The sequence below is a fragment of the Callospermophilus lateralis genome, chromosome 13, assembly GCF_048772815.1.
Source record: "Callospermophilus lateralis isolate mCalLat2 chromosome 13, mCalLat2.hap1, whole genome shotgun sequence".
Taxonomy (NCBI): Eukaryota; Metazoa; Chordata; class Mammalia; order Rodentia; family Sciuridae; genus Callospermophilus; species Callospermophilus lateralis.
In genome coordinates this window covers 68,725,481-68,744,883 of record NC_135317.1, presented here as the reverse complement: position 1 = coordinate 68,744,883, position 19,403 = coordinate 68,725,481, and the positions used below count along the sequence as shown (strand labels likewise).

Here is a 19,403-nt window from a genome sequence, read left to right as displayed (position 1 = left end):
CCTCTCTCACTCTCTCTTAAAAAAAAAACAAACAAAAAAACAAAAAAACATTTTAAGAAAGAGATTGTCCAAAACTTATTTTCCTATCCTTTAACTATTTTTCCAGTGTTTCCCACTCTTCTGCTTCTGTGCTAACAGACAGGAAGTGTCTAGTGTCTCAGGACAGAGACAAGGGGATGCAGGCTCCTGTCTGGGATAGCAGCTGTTCCCAGTCTGAAAGGAAAAGTGGTGGCTTTATGTTGGTTTTGATGCTGCAGGCAAAGGCAGCTGGATAATGTTGGTATGTTTGTGTGTGTAAATTTAAATGGTTCCATTGATGTTTTAGAAAATCACAAGGAAACACACATATCCCCAAGCTTTGTACATTTTCTGCTCACTTGCAGACTTGAGTTCCAGCCCACAAAATTCCCACCAGCCCCTGTCTCTTTAATTCAAGGATTAGCAGTTGAATAGATTACTGTATTCCTTTCTCCTCTAGGGCACCTTGCCTATGATCAGAGGATAATGTGTAAAAAAAACACCATATTTGCCAAACCAAATCCTTATGGTTTCATATGCTTTATCTCTTTGATATTAAGTCATCTTGCAAAGTGAGCCATATATTTCCATTCAAAAAACACCCAAACAGGTTAAGTTTGTGTCAAAACACAACTGAGGGTTGTAGTCTTGACCTCTCAGTCCAAAGATCTTCATAGATAACCATATGATTCTCTGTTAGCTAAGAGGCTGACCACCAGCCTGGCAGGTTTTTTTAGAATTCCATTCTGAACCCAATGGGAAATTTCCTTCTGTTAGGGACCAAGACAGCTCCACTCAAGAAAAATGCACTTTACCTCATTTACTCTTTTTGCTATAGTGGGGAGTTTGCCATCAAATTTCTAGTTGAGATTACCCTGTTATCAGAACAGGGAGTTTTATATCTGTTTTCTCCAGTGCTTCTTATGCAAGGGGGTGGGAAAATTTCCCAGCTATGCACTTTCTAGTGAAATTGGGATATCCTGAGTTTGAAATGTGAACAGATCCCTTTGGTGTTGAAATCACAGCTGTGTTATCTAACAGCGTTTGCTGGCTGTGTGCCCACTCCCTCCTGCTAGACCTTGACTCCTTGGGCAGTCCACAGGAGGGGGTTATTTGTCCTGGTTACCATCTGTTTGTTGTTTTAGTGGCCATCTTCCTGGACTTAGGCCAGTTGAGGGTCATGAAGGTGTCCTCCATTAGCCCACAATGATTTGTTCCCTCTGTGATGTTTATGTACAGCCTACGTGGATGCCTATACAGTGGCCTGGTGGCGATTTGCCTTGGACATGTAGGGAAAGAGAGAGGTGTCATTGTTCAGATTTGTTAATGAGCACCATAAGTGTGGGGACCATGTTCCTCCTGAAATGGCCAAGACTTGGTTGGTGACAAGTGAACTACCTCTTGGCTCTACCCAATTCGTGTTTTTAGAGTTTGGAGACTGCATGTATGAAACCATCAGAGGCTCTTTCCATGTGGACATACCAGATGTTCCTGGATTTGCATATAACCTATTTGCATGGCAGGACTAATAAATGGAGGATACCCATCATTCCTAGAATTCAAAACAAATTCTCATTGAGAAGATTTACTGCAAATTCCACCTACTGATCTGGTGTTATGAAAGCCAGAGGCCCAAATTGGCATCCTAAATCTTGTTCCAATATGTCTAACAAAATTAGATTTTCTTCCCCCTTGAGTTTGTCATATACTCATTTAAGAAGAGAATATGTTGATTTGGAAGTCTCACACTGATTGCCCAAATGTGGCATAGATTGTAGTTAATGAAGAGAGATTATTTAAACCAAGTTTAGCCATGTTTTAATTGTCTATAGACAGAACATAGTTGGTGTGGCAGAGATGGTGACTGCCTATCCAACTGCCACTTTTACTTTCTGGTCACAAGACCTTCACTTTTATTCAGATGTTGGGCAGCAATTTGCTGGGTGAATACAGCCCCATCACCAAGGAAGGAAGAATAATTAGGATTAGTCAATTTCAGTCACCCCATTCTCTTTTGATGGTGATTGGTTATAATGACCACCCTGGAATAACCAACTTTGAGACCCAAAATGAGGTATTTCCAACACACTGAGGCTGCCAAATCAGAAAGATGGAAAGCCACCGGGTCCTTGATAACTTTGTTAAACTTCTGATTGGGACTTCTTGTCATGTTAGAAAACTTAAAATTATATTTTATTTAACTTATTTTTGGTACTGAGGATTGAACCTGGAGGTGAGGTACTTAACCACTGAGCTGCATCCCCAGCCCTTTTTTAATTTTTTAAAATTTTGAGACAGGGTCTTGCTAAGCTGCTTAGGGACTCAGTAAATTGCTGAGACTGGCTTTGAACTTTTGATCCTCCTGCCTCAGCCTCCTGAGCCACTGGGATTACAGGTGTGTGTAAAGCATCTTTCAGTGGAAGATTCTGTTATTCCACTCATAAGCTTCCTGATAACAGTTGCAAAGCCTGTTTTCAGACGGGTCAGTCAGCACACACTCTGTCTACACTTTCTTGAGTCTGGTCTGCTATAAAGTGAAACCCAGTTGCTTAACAACCCTCCTTTCCTGAGGTATGTCATTGAAAACAACCAATGTACGGGGGAACCTATCTGAAACCCAATTTTAGCCTTGAAATGAACTGAGTTGCATAGAGGAATTCACGAAAAAAAGTATATAATTTTTTTTTTTTTTGGTGGTACTGGTGATTGACTCCAGGGCCTCCCTCATACTAGGCAAGTGCTCTACCACTGAGTTATACCCACAGCTCTTTTTAAATAAAAATTTTGTTTTGAGACAATGTCATTAAGTTGTCCACCCTGACCTGAAGCGCATGATCCTTCGGCCTCAGCCTCCTGAGTAGCTGGAATTATAGGCAATCACCATTGTATCTAGCTCTTGATTCAAATCTTTAAAGTGATTCATTACTCCGTGAATTGTGATCTCCTTAAACATCACATAATTTAAGTGACAGTCACCAAAGATCCAAAATTAGATGACTTTTGGGGTGTCTATAACTTTTATTATAACAATATGGTTTAAGGATCTAAGTTTATTTTATCACTTTGAAGGTGAAGAAATTGAGATCCAGAGGGAAATAATTTTCTCTACACAGCCTACTATGTTCCAGAACTGACATTCCAGGAGCCCAGCATGGTGTTTTAAAAACTACAGGGCTGGTTGTGGCACAGAGGAAAGAGTGCTCACCTAGCATGTGTGAGGCAATGGGTTTGGTCCTCAGCACCACATAAGAATAAAATAAAGGTATTGTGTCCACCTACAACTAAAAAATAAATGTAAAAAAAAATATAGAGAGCTTGTGGTGTCTGTTAATATGAGTAATTTTCACTTTTTTTTTTTCCCTCTTTCATGGCATTGATGGACAGCAAGGGAACTGGGTCTTAAGTTCCATGTAACAGTGCCTCCCTCTGCTCTGCCTTCAAAACCAGGGAGTAGTCCTAGTTGAAGCTGAAGGTGTGTGTGTGTGTGTGTGTGTGTGTGTGTGTGTGTGTAAGGAACCCATATGTGAGCCCACCGTCAGAACCACAAGCATCTACAATTCCTTCATTTTCCCCCAAGCCCACACTCACTCAGCCTCCCCCTGCATTCCAGAGCTTCTCTGTCCACAGCTCTCAAACATGGCGGTGAGTGGCTTTTATACAATTTGGGCTTTAACATTTAAAAATATTTCCTCAGCTAGAACCTGTCAGAATTTTAAGACCTCCTTCTTTCTTCCCCCAGACCTCTTTGCTTTACATGGACAACCTACTTGGAATCATTATCAATTTATGAAAACCAGGGCAAAATCAGAGGACAGATACTGACATTTTCAAACTATTCCTTAGTATTCTCTTTAAATAACAGTGGTAAGAGTGCTGTCAAATTATTTTGGAGACTATGAACCACTTGACAGAAAGACTGGGTTTTGGAGAAAAATTTAACAGCAAGGTGTTAGAGGGTCACACTTGACTGAAGATCAAAAAGCAAGGTGAAGAATCTCTGAAATGGTCATTGGAAAAGCAAAGTACTGTATCTTTTAAGTCAACCAAATAGTCAAAGCAAATTTAGGAAATATTGTTTATAAACCCAAGCTAACTCTAAAAATTACTTTTATCTGTAGAAAGAGATACTGAGGACACATTTCTTCTCTGGTAACTTTTTATGACACATCCATCCATGGAGAAAAAGGGCTAACCATGTCACCCATTGAGACAGCCATACCAGGGTTTCCTCTCAATTCTGTCCTTTGTTTATTGCTGACTTGAAGTGTGAAAGAGGCAAAAAATTTTAAGTCTTTTGTTTTATAGTTTCTTATATCAAATGCCCACTTTAACTGGTTCCTAGTCTCCAAACTCAAATAAAAATGATTGAGGTAAATAAACCAGGAAACTTAAAATTTTGGTTGACTTAGATGCCGTATTCACTTCATAAGTAATGGATAATGAATATACTATAGAAGGCAATGGGACAGGAAGAGCTAAGAGATGGTCAGTAAGAAAAATACAAAAACAAAACCCAACCCTCACTGGTATAAAGGTTTACAATTCCTTGAAGTGATGTTGAAAACTAGACTCTTCACATGACCCCAGTGGTCACCCATGAGATCCACTCCATGGAGGCCAAACATTCATCTGAAAGTAATGCCAGAAGTGGGGAAGGCAAACTTCATAGAAAAGTTAGCCTCTAGAGCTTGGTAATTTTCCGTGTACCCCGTCTCCCCTTTTCTGAGAAGCTCTTCTCAGTTTAGTCTCCGCAGTCCAGAGGGCTAGAATCATTCTGGAATTGGCTCTCATATCAACAGGGAGGTGGCTCAGCCATCAAGGCTGTCTGAATGTGACATTTGGACCCGGCTTCTCTGTTGGTCTCCATCCGGCTCCCTTTTATTTTCTTTTCCCTTGGCCTGGACCCATGACTCATCTGTTCCTGACCAGGATGACTTATTTGTTGTCAATCTCCATACGGTTTTGACTGTCTACCAAAAAAAGCAAGCCAACAAAACACAAAGTTTCTCTTCCTAGTTATAAAATATACCCGTACACACATCCCTTGTAGAAAAATCAGAAAATATTTTTTAAAACATGGAAGTGAAATAATTTACCCGTGATTCCAACAAAGTCATGACCCAAAAATTTGTTTAGTTTTTTTCATTCTACATGTTGAAATTTTAAATATAATGAATTCTACTTTTTTTTTTATTGTACGAGTGTTCACCAGTGTAAATTCGAGAAATACAGAAAAACAAAAATAAGTAATCTCATCATCCATCATTAAGAGATGACATCGTATTACACCACCCCCAATTAAATAAATGGCACTTCATCCTCCTCCAGTTAATTAAATGGCACTTCCATCTTTTCTGTGTCTTATGCCAAGAACCTGGGAGACATCCTTGGCTTTTTCTTCTGCCTTACATGTTGACTATAATCAATCACCAAAACTGTTAATTCTGTCCTCTAAAAAAATATCCTGATTCCATCTACTTCTCTCATTGTTCACCAATGCCACCCTATCCCAGGCCACCTGGATTGCTTACTGCCCCAGATTCCTCCTGGCTCTTCCTGCATCCCATGGGGTGCTGCCATCTTGCCTGTTCTCCCTTCAACCAACCTTATGCATTTCTCTTCCTCCTTTTTCCTTCTCTCTGGCATAATACTGGTTTATTTAGTCCAAGATCAATGCACACTTACTTGGTAATAGTTACCCAAGCAGCAGACATACTCCCTCCATTCCAGGCTACAAAACACAATGATCATTAATACCATGTAACTCATTTTCTATTCATCATGCATTGCCTTAATTTTTTTTTATTGCTTATCATATCCAATGTCTCCAAATGAAACATATCTTAAAATTCTTGGCAGATTTGGTAATCCCCAGTACAGGGCCCTTCATGGAGAAAACTTTTACTCACTATAGCTGAGTGATGAATGAAAAAAAATGGAATACAGCCTGAATGTGATTTTTTTTTTTCCAAATGGAAAACCAAATAATGTAATTATGGTCTTTTGGATTTTTCTAAAAAGAAGAAAACTCTAGTGTTAATTGAATTTTATTTTTCAAGCTGCTGTAGTTATAATCATTTCTCAAAACATTATATTTTACTATACCTTAGAACTAACATTCACTTCAACCAAATTACATGGTTTATGATTCCCTAATTCACCTATTCTTATTCCTGCTTCCAACCTATTTTCACCGTTCCTTAGACTCCTTCCCAATCCTAAGTCCTACTTAATTCTCCAATGCCCAGTGTGACTCCACTTTCTCTGTACAGTTTTTTCCTGACCACCTCCTTGATGGATTGCTTTGTCTTGGGATGAACTTGGTGACTTCTCATTTGGTTATCATTTTAATCACCACAGTGTAACATGTGCTATAATAATGTATATATTCCTACCTCCTCATCTGAATTTGAAGACTCTTTGGGGACAATAGAGCATTTTACATTTTTATATTTCCCATTCAAATACAGGGTCCAGTCTGTAAATATTTATTGATGCTTATTGCTGGGATGACATTTGCTTTCTTTCTTTTGCCAGGATACAGGAAGGATGGGAGATTGATAGAAATGAACTAACTTGTAAACGTTAGCCCGGGGTTGGGAATGAGAACACCACTTTCCAGGGCTCGTTTTTGTTAAGACCAGACCAAACACATCTTAATAAACAACCAAATATTTGCCCACAGTTGCTTTAACTGATGAATTGGGTGAACATCTCATGGAAAATTCCCATGTGATTAATCTGTCCTGGAATCCACAGAGCCATTCTTATTATCCAGAGTTACTGTCATTACCCAGATGAGCACTTTCCTCCCACTTGTTTGGTGACTATTTGTTTGCCATCCAGGACAACTAGTTCTCAATCTTTCATTGAGATAAATAGAGATGGCATACAGTTCAAAGATCTAATCACAGAAAGGTCAGGAAGTTGGAGCCCAGCAGGTTTGTGTACACTTCATCTTTTTCCCTTTTAATTGGATTATCTCATATGACTCTACGAGTTACAGTAGAACCTAAACCTATTCTTCATGAGTTTAGAATTTGTGAGAATGTCTTATAGACTCTGTCTCTGCATTATCTCGAAAGAATAGGTTTTCTAAAGGAATTCAGTAAAGATCTCTAGAGAAATGTTTAAGCCAGTAACTTTTAAAGTTTATTTTTATTTTTTAGACATTTATTATTTGCTTTAAGTCTTTCCCTCTCCCATCAATGGTTTGCCATAAAATACCATCAAAAGAGCTCTTTTCTCTCTGCTTCCCATCTATTCCGTACGTGCTTTGTGGAAGAAGTCCTGTGTGGTTGGCTCCTGGCTTTCTCGGTAATTAGGGGTTGGAGGGTCACTGAAAACTTAGGGGACCAGCCACTTGCTGTTTACTTCCTGTCTGCGTTGCCTTCAGCCTCTCTTCCTTACTCTGACAGTGGCAGCTTATTTCAGTAGCAGCATCTGGATTCCGTTTACAACTTTCCCGACAAGCCCCAGCCTCGTCATGCTCCCTTAGAGAACCAGCAACAGTGAGGCCCTTGCTCCGGGCTTTTACGTTTTAATAATTTACACCTCTTCCCTTTGGCCTTAAAAATGGTCGCTGCTTATTGCAGTTGCAACTTCTCTGTGTGTGCTGTGTTCTTTTCTCCTTCTCATTTCCATACCAACTTAGTTCTTCAGATGAAGTTCACTGTATTTAAATAATAGAAAGGATTTCTTTTGCTTGCCTGGACCTTGACTGAGGAAGATCATGTTGGCTGTCTTATGTATTTGGAGTTTAATAAAAATAAATTCTTTAATGAGTATTTTTCCTTTTGTTACTTTTCTACCAAATGTGTCTGAATTAGGGACACCTTCTAGAAACCATCCCCCACCCCCATGATAATCTACTCATCAGGGTTGGTGCTACTACAAACAAACAAATAAAAAAAAATAACAAAAATCAAAACCAAAACCCCCCCAAACAACAACAAAAACCCAAATCTCTATTTCTAGGAGGTGAGAATTGATACTGCTCAGAATCTTCAGGAATAAAGGGGTTGACTTGGAATGGGAATGTGTAAGTCAGTCCCTCTCTCAAGACACTTCTAAATCAAAGGATGGAGACACAAAGAATCATCAGCCCCAGGATGCTGATGAACCTGACCCTTTATTATGTCCGCCAGGGGGAGGAGTAGCCCCCATGGGAGCAGCGGAGTTGATTTAAATGTTCCTTTCAACATTGCTCAGCATGTGTGCAGAGGGATTTTAGGGATAGATGCTTTGGGTTGAAGTTGGCTATTTTCAGGTCAATGCAAAATTTCTCCCTTGAGCACTTCAATGCCCAGAGGTACATGTTGCTCTTCATCACCTGATTGCTACCTAGGCTCCCCTGTCACATCTCTTTTCCTCATTAAGGGATAGTAATCATCATCAATCACTCACATGAAGGACTGATGATGACTAATGACTGCTCTAGAAATGTCCATTGACCACCTACCTTAGGCAGTGGTTGTCGGGTTTCTTCATTTTGAAGTTACTCCCCTCATCTTGGCCACACGTTGCTCTTTGCAGGAGCTCACGATACTCAGCCCCCACTTAACTTGTTCCTCTAGGGTAGAGTATCTAAATAAAATGTTTAGAATTCTTTTGAATGGGAATTTTATCACTTCTTTCCATTTATTAATTCACCAAATCATTTATTTATATTAGTTGGGATTCTGGGTGTTTATTTTATATTTAGATTCTAATCCAATACCATTTGTTGTTGTTGTTGTTGTTTAAATGATTCCAGCTTTGGATATTGGGAGCTCTTTCAGTTGGCTCCTGTGCCAGTTTGACATATCCCCATTATTATAGCTTCTCTCCTTACTTATCTTTAAACTCCCACTCCAGTAGTAAGAAACCTGACTTCCATCAGCCATCATTTGTTTACTTAACTGTTCAATTCTAGTACAGTGCAGCAGTATTGGCATCATTAATTCATATTCTCACAGGCCACAATTGTGTCAACTAGAGTACATTTCTCATATGTAGTTCATTTAAAATTTACTCTTATAGACTCTGACTTATTTCCATAGTTACTCATTTCCAAAGTCAGCACCTTTTCCTCATGTCTTCACTGAGATTATTTATATGTATGTAAGATAGGGTTTCTTGTCATAGGATGTATTCCTTCCCGGAATCTCCTTACCTCTTAAATGTTTTTTTTTAACCTTTAATTTTTAGTTGTAGTTGGTCACAATATCTTTATTTTATTTTTATATGGCGCTGAGAATTGAACCCAGTGGCTCACACATGCTAGGCGAGCACTCTACCTCTGAGCCACAAGCTCAATCTCTCTTAAATGATTTTAAAAATTACTTATATACATGAAAGTTAATACTTCGTATCATAAATTCCAATAGATTTTGACAAATACACATGTTTCCACTATTATAGTATGATAAAGAATAGTTTTATTGCCCTAAAATCCTGGGTCCTTTACTTACGTATCTCTTCTCCTTACTCATGAACTACTGAGAGCCACTAATATTTTTATTGTGTTTATAGTTTTGCATTTTCTAGAAGCCTATAGTAGTTGTCCACTTTTTATATACCTTTTTAAAAAACATTTATTTATGTGGTGCTGAGGATAGAACCCAGTGCCCAATGCATGCAAGGTAAGTGCACTACCACTGAGCCACAACCCCAGCCCCCAGTTTTTGTTACTATAATAAAAGACCTAAGGCAAGCAAACTTTAAAAAGAGAAGAAGTTAATTTAGATTACAGAAAATTCAAGGGCATGACACTGATATCTGGCTGGGTTCTGGTGAGGGCTTCCTGGTGGATGGGAACATAATGGTGGAAGCATGAATGGGAGTGAGAAATCACACTGTCATATAGGATGCTGAAGAGGGATTTGGGGGTCAGACTCATTCTTTTTTTGTGTGTGTGTGAGAGAGAGAGAGAGAGAGAATTTTATTATTTATTTTTTAGTTTTTGGTGGTCACAACATCTTTATTTGTATGTGGTGCTGAGGATCGAACCCAGGCCGCATGCATGCCAGGCGAACACGCTACCGCTTGAGCCACATCTCCAGCCCCAGGCTCATTCTTAACAAATTTCTCTTGGGACAACTAACTCAGGTTCCATGGGAATTAACTTAATCCCTTCTAAGGGGAGTGCCAGAGCCATCAATGACCTAAGGTCCTTTCACTAGACTCCAGTTCTAGGTCCCATCAGCTCTCACATTGTCACAGCAAAGACCAATTTTTCCAACACAGAAACGTTTGGGGGACAAACCACATCCAAACCTAGCAGTCATATAATTGGAATCAACAGCACATCACTTTTTAAAGACTGGCTTCTTTCACTTAGTAATATACATTTAACGCTCCTGCTTATCTTTTTATGTCTTGAAATTTCATTTCTTTTTATTGATGAATAATACTCTATTGTATGGATGTAATATGTGGTTTATCCATTTACCTATTGAAGGACATGGATTCCTTCTGGATTTGTTAACCATTAGTCAGGCTTCTAAAAGCAGGCGTGGACAGGTTTTCTGTGTGGACGTGTTTTTCAAATCAATTGGATAAGTATCTGGGAAAGCAATTACTGCATCATATGGTAAGATTATGTTTAGCTACAAAACTGCCACACCACCTTTCAAAATAGCTGTAGCATTTTGCATTCCTACCAGTAATGAAAGAGAATCTCTATGGCTATCCTGTCAGCATTGGTATTGTTTGTGTTCTGAATTTAGCAATTCTAACTGGTATATGGTGGTGTCTCTTGTTTTACATTGCAGTTCCCAGATGCTAACTGATGTTGGGCCTCATTTTTATGCTTATTTGTTATCTTTTTATCATTTTTTAAAAATATTTATTTTTTAGTTGTAGTTGGACACAATACCTTTATTTCACTTATTTATTTTTATGTGGTGCTGAGGATCGAACCTAGGGTTTTGCACGTGTGAGGCGAGCACTCTACCGCTGAGCCACAACCCCAGCCCCATCTTTTGCTCATTTTAAAAACTTTCTTTTTTCTCAAAACAGCAGACATTTACTTTCTCATAGTTCAAGTGGTCAGAAGTACAAAACAACGTGTGTCAGGGAGCAGTGGATCCTTTTGGGTGCCCTGAGAGGGAATCTGTCTCATGCCTCTCTCCTAGATTCTGGTGTTCCTTGTCTTATTGACATACCACTGCAATCTCTATCTTTGCTTTCTCTGACATTCTCTCTTATCTCTATGTATGCCATCCTATTTGAAAACATTTTTTTATTGTTGAGTTTTAAGAGTTCTTTGTATATTTTGGATACAGATCCTTTACTAGGTAAGTGTTTTACAAAGATAAAAATTCCAGTCCGTGGCTTATATTTTTATTCTCTTAACAGTATCTTTTGCAGAACAGAAGTTTTTAATTTTAGTGAAGCCTAAATTAACAATGTTTGCTTCCATGGATCACACTTTTGGTGTTATATTTAAAAATTTTCCACCATACCCAAACATGCATAGATTTTCCCCTTGGCTTTATTTTGAAAGTTTTATAAGTTTACCTATTTTGCTGAAGATTAATTCCACTAAAGAACAAATAGTGCTATGACATATTTCAAGATTTATATAAACAATCCCATGTGCCTTTGACAGTTTTATCATATTTCAGAGAGTTACAAAAATATTTTCTTTCCTATCGTATGTTAGGATCGTAACTTGGAAGTTGAAGAGTGTCTTAGGAAGCATATAAATGATTATATAGTCAATCCAGTAACATTAAATGTTTTTACCAAAGTCGGTCTAGTAAAAAATGAGGAAAGATCTTTTTTTCTTTATTCTTTATTGTGATAGAACAGAGTTAAACATGCTACTTTTGTTGTTCAAAACAGCTGTAATTTTTTTTAGTTTATTGTCTATTAGAAAATCATGAATATACATGATGTTCTAAGTTTTCTCTTTAAATTTGCAGTGCTTATCATTATTCAATGTAAATGATTAAAAATTTGCCTTAGGAATTTCAGGAGCTCCAAGTACTGGACTCATTATTCAATAAAGTACAACTAAGAAAGAATGGAGGACTTCTTGAACCTATATTTGTCCTCATAATTCTATACATTTTTTTTTGCACGTTACAACAACAACAACAAAAAAGAATTTACAAGATGACACTGAGTCTCTTCATTTGGTGTTCTTATTCTTAGTTTGTCTTAGAGTTTCGGGGATGGAAAGAACAGCTTACATTTTGCTGTGCGAAGTCTGACTACAATATTGAATTTTTCTTTGCCTATGGACACATTTTCTTAGGCTCACAAAGGGGAAGAAAAAGTCAACTCGGTACTCTTTTTATTCCCTTGGAGGGTTCTTCCTGTTCTTTTCTTCCTCCATTTGGTTCAAGGAGCAAAGATGGATGTGACTGTTTATTAAGTCATCACTTGTTACAAATAGCTGATTAGGAATTTGGGTTATGTCAACAATTGCTGCTTGCCAGGCTCTTGGCAGAGCTGTGATCACGTTAGGTTTTGGATAATCAATTTATTCTAATACAAACCATATTGGATAATGGAGATTTTATGCCTTTTTATTTCCTTTAAACAGCCTTCTGAACCAAATGCTTATTATTTTGAAATGCGGCCAAATTCTGGCCACCACAGGAGTCCACTGTTGAGATGGAACTCCTAATACTTCAGATGTTTTGCTAACTGAGGCAGAAACACTAAGGAAGCTGCACAGAAAAGTGTTTCTGATTTTCTTCCCTATCTTCTGATTATCTGAATTTTATTAGGAAACTGACCTTATCTTTTTACTTAATGGAACTTTTTCTATAATAATATCTTCTTCCTACTTTACTTTACCTACCTTTTTGGTCATCAAAGAGTACTCGAGAATTCAGGATTCAAATGTAGCCATCCACAGCAACGAGAGACCAACCCAGAGAAGGGGGGACATGGTCAAACAAATTGACAGCCAGCAATGCAGAGGATTAGAAGGTCGATTAAGCTGAGAGTTTGAGCATAGAAGTTGTTTCAGGGCCTGCGTGGGAAGGGGGCTATAATAAAGCCACATTTCTAAAGGTCACATAAGGATAATGTCAACAAGCCAGATATTTTGAGATGCAGAGGGCAGCAGAGGAAAGTCAGGAACTGTAGACGAACCTGTGTGCTTGAAGATGGGAAGCATCTGAGGTTCCAGCCGAGGTGGCACACTCTGCCACCCGAGAGGAGTGGCCAGGTGGCAAACATGCAGGGATACTGATAAGGCACCAGCACTTCCCCGTCAGAAGAGGGCCCATACCCTTCCCAGGCCACTGGCATTTCTCCTTGTTTTCTGGATGGTAAGGAGGTCTGAAGCATTCTTGTGGAGTGCATTTGGGACAGCTGGAGAAGCAGAGATACATTTGTAAGCCATAAAATAATGCTGGCTTACCAACCAATATAAACTCTTTCAATTCTTAAATATTTTTTGGTACTGGGGATTAAGCCCAGGGTGCTTAACCATTGAGCCACATTCCAAGGCCTTTTTAAGATTTTGAGACAGGGTCTTCCAAAGTTGCTTTGGGCCTTGATAAATTGCTTAGGTTGGACTAGAAAAAGTGATCCTCCTGCCTCAGCCTCCCAGGTAGCTGGGATTACAGGCATGTGCCATGATGCCTGGGTTAAACTCTTTCAATATTTTAACAATATGTTTGGCTAACCTGGTGTGTACTAGTAGATTATCAGCCCTTCTTGCATGGTGAAACACAGTGTGTGAAGAAATAGATGTCTACTCCTCACACTTGTCTATTTCTCACAGGTGATCTTGAGCAGATGTGTCACTGGTACCCAGTATTAGCTGTAGTGCAATGAACTATTATGTCCATTGGGAATATCTCTTCTCACATCTCTTCTTTAACCCTGAGTGGGTGAAACAAAACACACCTGTAGGATGGTCATGGGCATTTGTTACCATATAAGACTTCATACTGAGGTTTTTATCTTAAGTCTTATATCATTGGTGACTCAGGTAAGAAACCTCAGTTGTTTCTGACTTCTCTCCTCATTTATTTCTCCATTTCATCATTTATTCATTCAATATTACTGAAGACTATGTTTGTTCTTCACACATCATCATTTAGTTCTTAATATCTTTCTTCTTAAACTATTCATCTTCTTCTTCCAATTGGCTTATCAGAACCTGACCTTGATATTACATGCTAATTTCCAAGAGTCATCTACTTTTTAAAAATCTATTTAATTATTATTGGGCAACTCCCATGCACCAGGTATTGTGCTAGGGGCTAGTACAGAAGGATATAAAACAGCCAGGTATGGTGGCATGCCTGTAATCCAGCTGTACAGAGGCTGGAGTAGGAGAATTATATATTCTAGGCCAGTCTGGGAAACTTTGTAAGACCCTGTCTCAAAATAACATTTCAAAAGGGCTGGGGATGTAGCTCAGTGGCAGAGCCCTTGTCTAGCATATGTCCCCCTGGGGGGAAAAAGGAAAGAAAACAGACTCTACTTATTATCATACTGTGTAAACTCAACTGTCCACTGACAGAGTTAGTGAATTGAATGTCTGTTTCTCTTGTGTTCTTTCATCACTCTCCTCACGCCACCATAGTAGTTTTCTCAGCATCTTACATTATGGCTATGACCTTCAGGATTCTTCAGAGAAATTATTATTATTATTATGGGAAATAGCTCACATGATTATAGGGGACTGAGAAGTCCCATGAAAATCCATCTGTAAACTAGAGACTCAGGAAAGAGAGACTCAGGAAAGCTGGTGATGTAATTCAGTCCGAGTCCTTGGGCCTGAGAACATGGGAACCAATGTAATTCCCAGTCTGAAGCTGATGGTCTGAGGATCAGGATGTGCGATGTCCAAAGGCAGAGAAGATGGCTTCCTAGCTCAAGAGGAGAGAGGATGAATTTTACCTTCTCCACCTTTTCATTCTTTCCTGGTTCTTAATGGACTGGATGATGCCCAGCCACATTGCTAAGGTAGATGTTTATTCAGTCTACTGATTCAAATGCTTCTCTCTTCTGGAAATACACCCAGAAATCACGTTTTACTAGCTATTTGGGCATCCCCTAAGCTGGGTTGAGTGGACATGTTAAATTTCCATCATAAGGGCTTAGCTCATGTTCTGGGTTTCAAAGTCCTTATTGAGCTACCTTGGACCACCCGACTCCTCAGTGCCTCCATCTCCAGCCTTTTCTCTTTGTGGATTGTAGACTTGTTTATTCAATCTGAATCCTTTTCCCGCTGCTCTATTCTCTTTTAGTCTCAGGTCTCCCCCTTCACCCAGCTCTGATCTACCACTAATGCGATCACACTCATCTGGGGAGATCCGTGGCCATCACCCTTGGCTGGCCCATTATGTTAACAAGTTCCTTGAGATAGGAGGAGGAAGCCGCCCGGCGCCAGCCAAGCCAGACCGGGGGAGGAAGCCCCACCCGGCCCCGTGTGCTACTCCAGAGGAAGTTCATCAACCCTTAAAACCCATCAAAGGGGGTGTGGCTGCCAGCACGGTTCTGCGGCTGATCCAGGTACCCGGTTTCCAACTCCCCCACCCTTAGCTGTGATAACTCTAAATATTTCCCACAAGCTTTTGGGGGTTGTAGCTATCAACGCAAAACAACAACTGTACAGGCACCTGGTTTCTACCTCAGAGACTAGAGTAGGGAAGATACAGGTGGAAGCTCATTTCCTTTCACACTGGCTATTCCCACCACCCTGAATACAGAGGCTCAAGCTAGGAATAGAGAACGCCACCTACTGGAAGCAAGGAAAACAGTGTTCTGAGAGAACTTTTTTTCCTCTTTCTTTCTCTGTTTTCTTCTCTCTCTTCCACAACTTCAACATATGTGAAACCAAGAACTGTGCATGAACAACCGAATTACCAAAGTAATATAATATAGAGGAATTGCATATACCCCATCTTCCCCCCATTTTTTTCTTTATTTCTACCTTACTTTCCTTTTCCTTCTCTCTTATTTCTCTTTTCTTCCTTGTTATTTTTTTTCTTTTTTTCATTCATATTCTCTCTATCCCACTTTCAATCTCCTAACTTTTGCTATCTATACATAGGGTAACTATCTAAATACAGATAGGAGGTTCAGTCTTTACATTCTTCCATAAACTACCAGTCTATTGGTTAGAGTTCTCCAAAGACGCTAAGTTAGTTTAACCTCATACCCTCACTCCATTCCCTCTAAGTATAACACCCTTCGTCTGAAATTAAGTTTTCTATATGCCACCAGATATGGTATGCCTTTTATGAAACTAATGAATATATTCTTAAGTAATAATTAAAACCAATATCTGTAGACTTAGAATCTAACTATAAATGTATTAATAATGAAAACTTTTGCTTAGATGATGTACTGTTGGGAACTGTTAACATTGTCTTTCTCTGCAAAAGAGGGATTTTGGAGCTAAACAAGAACAATACAAATATATAAGGGGAAAAACATTAACACAACAGTTTCACAAAGCTAGAAAGAATCATGAGCAGTATGAAAAGACAAGGAAAGAAAGGACCACAAACAATACAGGTCAATTAAACATTAGATGAGGTAATATCTGCAGCTGATGGAATGTCAGACAAAGAGTTCAGGATATACATGCTTCAGATGATCTGGAGTCTCAAGGAAGATATTATACAGCAAATTCAGACAATGAAAGATCACTTTGACAATGAATTACATAAACAAATCCAAGAAGCAAAAGATCAACTCTATAGGGAGATAGAGGATATAAAAAACAAACAAACAGAAATCCTGTAAATGCAGGAAACAATAAACCAAATTAAAAACACAAATGTGAGTATTACCAGCAGAGTAGAACACTTAGAAGACAGAACTTCAGACAATGAAGACAAAGTTTTTCAACTTGAAAAGAACATAGACAGCTCAGCGAGAATGTTAAGAAATCATGAGCAGAACATCCAAGAATTATGGGATAACATAAAGAAACCAAACCTAAGAGTTATTGGGATACAAGAGGGCATAGAGGTCCAAACCAAGGGAATGAGCAATCTATTCAATGAAATAATACTAGAAAACTTCCCAGACTTAAAGAATGAAAAAGAAATCCAAATACTAGAAGCATACAGGACACCGAATGTACAAAATCATAAGAGATCCACACCAAGACACATAATAATGAAGATGCCCAACATACAGAATAAGGAGAGAATCTTAAAAGCCACAAGAGAGAGGAAGCAGATTACATTTAGGGGTAAACCAACCAGGATAACTGCTGATTTTTCAACACAGACTCTGAAAGCTAGAAGATCCTGGAACAACATATTTCAAACGCTGAAAGAAAAAGGGTTCCAACCAAGAATCATGTATCCATCGAAATTAAGCTTCAAGATTGAAGATGAAATAAAAATCTTCCATGATAAACAAAAGTTAAAAGAATTTGCAGCTAGAAAACCAGCTCTTCAAAACATCCTTGGCAAAACATTACAGGAAGAGGAAATGAAAAACAACAATGAAAACCAACAGCGGGAGGTAGTATAGTAAAGGAAAAACTAATCATAGAGGAAAAACAAGTCATGTTAAGTAACATACATAATCAAATATGGCTGGAAATACAAACCATATCTCAATAGTAACCCTAAATGTTAATGGCTTAAATGCATCAATCAAAAGACATAGGCTAGTAGAATGGATTAAAAAAAAGATCCAACAATATGCTGCCTACAGGAGACTCATCTGATAGGAAAAGACATACACAGACTGAAGGTGAAAGGTTGGGAAAAATCATATCACTCATACGGACCTTGGAAGCAAGCAGGGGTGTCCATACTTGTATCAAATAAAATAGACTTCAAGCCAAAGTTAATCAAAAGGTATAAACAAGGACACTACATACTGCTCAAGGGAACTTTAAAGAAGAACTAATACCAATACTCTACAATCTATTTCAGGAGAGAGAAAAAGAGGGAGAACTTCCAAATTCATTCTATGAGGTCAATATCACCCTGATTCCCAAACCAGATAAAGACACCTCAAAGAATGAAAACTACAGACCAATATCCCTAATGAATTTAGATGCAAAAATCCTCAATAAAATTCTGGCAAATTGGATAAAAAAACATATAAAAAAGATCGTGCACCATGATCAAGTAGGATTCATCCCTGGAATGCAAGGCTGGTTCAATATACGGAAATCAATAAACGTTATTCACCACATCAATAGACTTAAAGATAAGAACCATATGATCATCTCCATAGACACAGAAAAAGCATTCGACAAAGTACAGCATCCCTTTATGTTCAAAACACTAGAAAAACTAGGGATAACAGGAACTTACCTCAACATTGTAAAAGCTATATATGCTAAGCCTCAGGCTAGCATCATTCTAAATGGAGAAAAACTGAAGGCATTCCCTCTAAAATCTGGAACAAGACAGGGATGCCCTCTCTCATCACTTCTATTCAATATAGTTCTCGAAATACTGGCCAGAGCAATTAGACAGACAAAAGAAATTAAAGGCATTAAGATAGGAAAAGAAGAACTTAAATTATCACTCTTTGCGGATGATATGATCCTATACCTAGAGGACACAAAAGGGTCTACAAAGAAACTACTAGAGCTAACAAATGAATTCATCAAAGTGGCAGGATATAAAATAAACACGCATAAATCAAAGGCATTCCTGTATATCAGCGACAAATCTTCTGAACTGGAAATGAGGAAAACCACCCATTCACAATATCCTCAAAAAAAATATAAAATACTTGGGAATCAACCTAACAAAAGAGGTGAAAGATTTATACATTGAAAACTACAGAACCCTAAAGAGAGAAATAGAAGAAGATCTTAGAAGATGGAAAAATATACCCTGTTCATGGATAGGCAGAACTAACATCATCAAAATGGCGATATTACCAAAAGTTCTCTATAGGTTCAATGCAATGCCAATGAAAATCCCAACGGCATTTCTTGTAGAAATAGATAAAGCAATCATGAAATTCATATGGAAAAATAAAAGACCCAGAATAGCAAAAGCAATTCTAAGCAGGAAGTGTGAATCAGGAGGTATAGCGATACCAGATTTCAAACTGTACTACAGAGCAATAGTAACAAAAACAGCATGGTACTGGTACCAAAACAGGCATGTGGACCAATGGTACAGAATAGAGGACACAGAAACCAATCCACAAAACTACAACTATCTTATATTTGATAAAGGGGCTAAAAGCATGCAATGGAGGAAGGATAGCATCTTCAACAAATGGTGCTGGGAAAACTGGAAATCCATATGCAACAAAATGAAACTGAATCTCTTTCTCTCGCCATGCACAAAAGTTAACTCAAAATGGATCAAGGAGCTTGATATCAAATCAGAGACTCTGCGTCTGATAGAAGAAAAAGTTGGCTCCGATCTACATATTGTGGGGTCGGGCTCCAAATTCCTTAATAGGACACCCATAGCACAAGAGTTAAT

The 19,403-nt window shown here is 38.5% G+C and overlaps 1 pseudogene; it reads left to right on the top strand.

Moving 5' to 3' along the window:
• The first annotated feature begins 15,264 nt into the window (after window positions 1-15,264).
• Window positions 15,265-19,403, top strand: part of LOC143412090 (squalene synthase pseudogene) — a 29,824-nt pseudogene continuing 25,685 nt past the window's right edge.